The following is a 3,969-nucleotide window of genomic DNA, read 5'->3' on the forward strand; positions in this document are numbered from 1 at the left end:
CGGCAGTGATGTGGACAGGAAGGTCTGTCTTCGCTGCCGGCGGTGACCCTCATGGGAGCCCCAGCTCAGTGGCCTGGTGCTCGGGACGTGCTGGCTGACTCAGGATCTGTGCCCTTGGTATTTTTATGACGTGCTGAGAGAGCTCAAAGTACAGCCAACAACCCAGCCAAGGGAGGCATGGAGCCAGGGTGGCTCTGAGGCTGCCCTTGTGCCTGGGGAAAGCTGAGGGTGCTTCGCTGGCCACCAGGAAAAGCATCTAGAGGCGGAAAAGGAATCTACAAGGCTCATAATCAGTCAGACATTCATTCTACATGTTTGGCAAAGAAGTGTTCTCTCTCTGTGTGGTGCGTCTGTTGCAGAGTGCATTAGACTTCCGTGGTTAAACAGCCTGTCTAGTGTTCTCTTGCTCATTTGAGATTTAGCAGAATGCGGGTCATCATTTTTCCTTTTAAAATTTTCGTTATAGATGATTCGCTTATGACGTCTGAACATACAACTAAACAAAGCAGTGATTTATCTGATGCCAAGCAGGGAAAAACACGGCCAAACTCAACCTTGTTACTTGTGTGGGAAGGCATTGCCCACGGCTCAGGTGCGCTCACTCCGTCCAGAACAGACCCAGTTTCTCTCACTGGCTTACTGCGTCACTGATCTGTGCTCAGCCGCTTTCAGGGAGAGTTTAAGGAAGCAGCTGCATCCGTATCTTTAATCACCATACCTCAACACTGAAACGATGATTGTTCTTGTGTTCTCCTTTCTAGCTAACTTTACATAACATTTTATTTTATTTTTTTAAAGAGAGGGAGAGAAACATCAGTGTGTGGTTCTGCTCATGTATCCCCTACGGGGGACCTAGCCCACAATCCAGGCATGTGTTCCAACTGGGAATCGAACCGGCGACCGTTTGGTACTCAGACCAGCACTCAATCCATTGAGCTACACCAGCCAGGGCTTTTTTTTTTTTTTTTAATATGTAACATTTTAAAGGATGCTCCTTCACTGATGATTTTATTTACTACTCACAACAACCTTACATACCGTTATTCGTTTATTTCAATGATGAGAGAGCAGCCCTGGCTGGTGTGGCTCAGATGGTTGGAGCACCGTCTCGTGGACTGAAGGGTCGTGGGTTCAGTTCCCAGTCAGGACACCTACCTAGGTTGCAGGTTCGATCCCCAGTTGGGACATGTACAGGAGGCAACCGATGGATGTGTCTCCTCACATCAAAAAAAGCAATGAAAAAATGTCTTTGGGTGAGGATAAAAACAAATAAATAAAATAAATGCTTGTTTCTTCAAAGAAGGAGCAGTCTCAGAGAGGATGACAGCTGGCCCCAGGTCCCACAGTAAATGGCTGGCCTTTCTTTGCAGTCACCTTCTCCGTCACACTGGCCCAGCCCAGCGTCATCAATGTCCTGGGACACGACCTCTCCCGAAGCTTCCACCCTGCACTGTCCCCCAGATGTGTGTTCAAGATAAGTTGTTCCATGAAGGCGGTTCTTTTCTGGGCAAAGGGCAGGGGGAGATGGAAGCGTGGGCACCAGAAGAGAAGGCAGGAACCACGTTACCCAGTGAGTGTCTACTGTGGACCAGGCTCCGCGCCCAGCACAAGTCTGCATCTCAGTAACAGGATCAGTCAGGGCCAGGTTTGTGACACCTACGGGCGACCCAGCCCAGTGGCAGCTCAGACAACAGACTCTCATGTGACTGACTGTCCTTAGCTGGTGGGGTGGCTCTGCCCCACTCTGTGCTTGTGGACCCAGGCTCCTTCCCGCCTTGTGTCCTGCTGTCCCGTCAGCATCGCGTCTGTCCCCACTGTCCAGGCCCACCTTCCACACGGCAGGGCAGAGGGAAAAGGGCGGTCATCTCTGATGGGAGGTTCCCAGAGGCCGTGCTGGCCACTCCTTGCCATCGGGCTCCCTTCCCCTCTGTTCACTTGCAGTCACAGTGTGCGCAGCAAAGGTCTGGCCATGTCTCCCTTGTAGGGGTCACCTGGACAGTTCCCTCTGGACCCACCGCTCTCCTGCGCTCTAGACACTCATTTTCACTCTTAGCATTTCCAGGTGACCGAGCATTTCCGTGACATTGGACAGACCAGGTCAGCTCTGAATTATTGATGCCAAACCTGAGATGGTTTATCGTTNAAAGGCGGTCATCTCTGATGGGAGGTTCCCAGAGGCCGTGCTGGCCACTCCTTGCCATCGGGCTCCCTTCCCCTCTGCTCACTTGCAGTCACAGTGTGCGCAGCAAAGGTCTGGCCATGTCTCCCTTGTAGGGGTCACCTGGACAGTTCCCTCTGGACCCACCGCTCTCCTGCGCTCTAGACACTCATTTTCACTCTTAGCATTTCCAGGTGACCGAGCATTTCCGTGACATTGGACAGACCAGGTCAGCTCTGAATTATTGATGCCAAACCTGAGATGGTTTATCGTTCGCCCATCAAAATAACCCTGGCTCCTATATCTTACAGCATGCCTCCCTGTTTTCGTGCGTGGAATGGGGAGCATGGCTTCTTGATGTGTGTGATCTCAGAGGTAAATGATACAAATGCATCAAGAGGCGGTCCCAGGGGGTGGGGAACAACAACAACAACGAAAAAAGAGGCCGTCCCAGGACTGAGGCCAGGGCTCAAGCACAGGCTGACGCACCTGCTAGTCAGACACTGGCTGGAGAAGTTGGGGCCACTTGCTGAAACCGAGCGGGAGAATTTGGAGACCGTCCAGAGGACAGCCACAAAGACAATGGGAGCATGACGAGAATAATTGCAGTTACAAAGAGACTTTCTTTCTATATTGGGCTTCCACGGAGCTTGTGACCAGGCAGAGAGTGGGGAACAGCTGTGGTGGGTGCTGACAACCAGGACGGAAGCAATGTGAAGGGGGGGGCAGAATTTAGGGCAGATACTGGGGCGGAGTTGGGACAGCCCAGGCCGGGGAGGACGTGGCACCCTGTCCCCCGCCACCCACACTCCTGGAGGAGCCAACATGAGGCCCAAGACCTGCTGGCCCTGCTTCGGTTGAAGTTTGCAGCTCATTCACATGCTCTACATATGTAGTCAGTAGCACTAAAGAACTTGGTGGAGAGGGAACTTTTAAATGGGACAGTAGTTTTTAAAATGCAGTAAGGAAGGAAAGGAAAAAACGCCACGGCTATAAAGTCTGTACAGAAGTTGCAAGAGTGCAATCATCCGGAAAAACCTAGCAACTTAATTTCCTGGAAAAACGCAGCTGGAGTGCCAACTGTGGGAACAAAGGCAAGGTCATGGACAGCAGGTGTGATGGCGTTCGTACGAACTGCAGGGACAAATATAAATCGGCCCTTGACTAACGAGTGGGCATGTTAGATAGTCACACGGGACAGAGAGGAGGCCACGGCTAGGCCAGCGCACTGACAAGGCTGCAAACCAAGGGCACCACAGATTGCACATGAACCTGGCCTTGACCCCAGTGTGTTGCTGGCACAAGATTAGAAGGGCCACATGGGTTCCAGTGTCACTTGGACAGAACAGGACAAACTGTCACAGAGGTGGCATAATTTTTTTAAAAGCCACCACTGTTATTTACAGTTCCCTCCTGGGTTTGGGAATGTTAGAAGTATTGATATGCACATGCAAGGCATTTCAATTTTAATAGCATGGTACTATTTCCATCTGATGTCTCTCTTTGGTTGTAATTCTTCCCCTACTTCACCTCCACCGCCCCCCCCTTTCCTTCTTTCTGCAAAAAGCTGTGTTGTTTCCATGTGAGGCTCCTGGGGGATGAAAAGGCTGCCTCGTGGCTGCAGGGAGAGGCTCAGGCAGAAGCCAGACCCAGGGGGATGCAGAAGACACCCTCCATGGGCTCTGAGTCCGTGCTCCAGGGGAGCCTCTCAAAGAGACTCCGCCCAGCCCACGGAGGGGAGCTCGGTGGACGCCCATCTTCCCGATGCATGTCACCTGCTGGTCCAGGAAGTGGCTCCCCAAGAAGTCAAG

This window comes from Sturnira hondurensis, unplaced genomic scaffold (assembly GCF_014824575.4).
Source record: "Sturnira hondurensis isolate 20B ecotype Veracruz unplaced genomic scaffold, ASM1482457v3 Scaffold0007217, whole genome shotgun sequence".
In the NCBI taxonomy this organism is placed as follows: Eukaryota; Metazoa; Chordata; class Mammalia; order Chiroptera; family Phyllostomidae; genus Sturnira; species Sturnira hondurensis.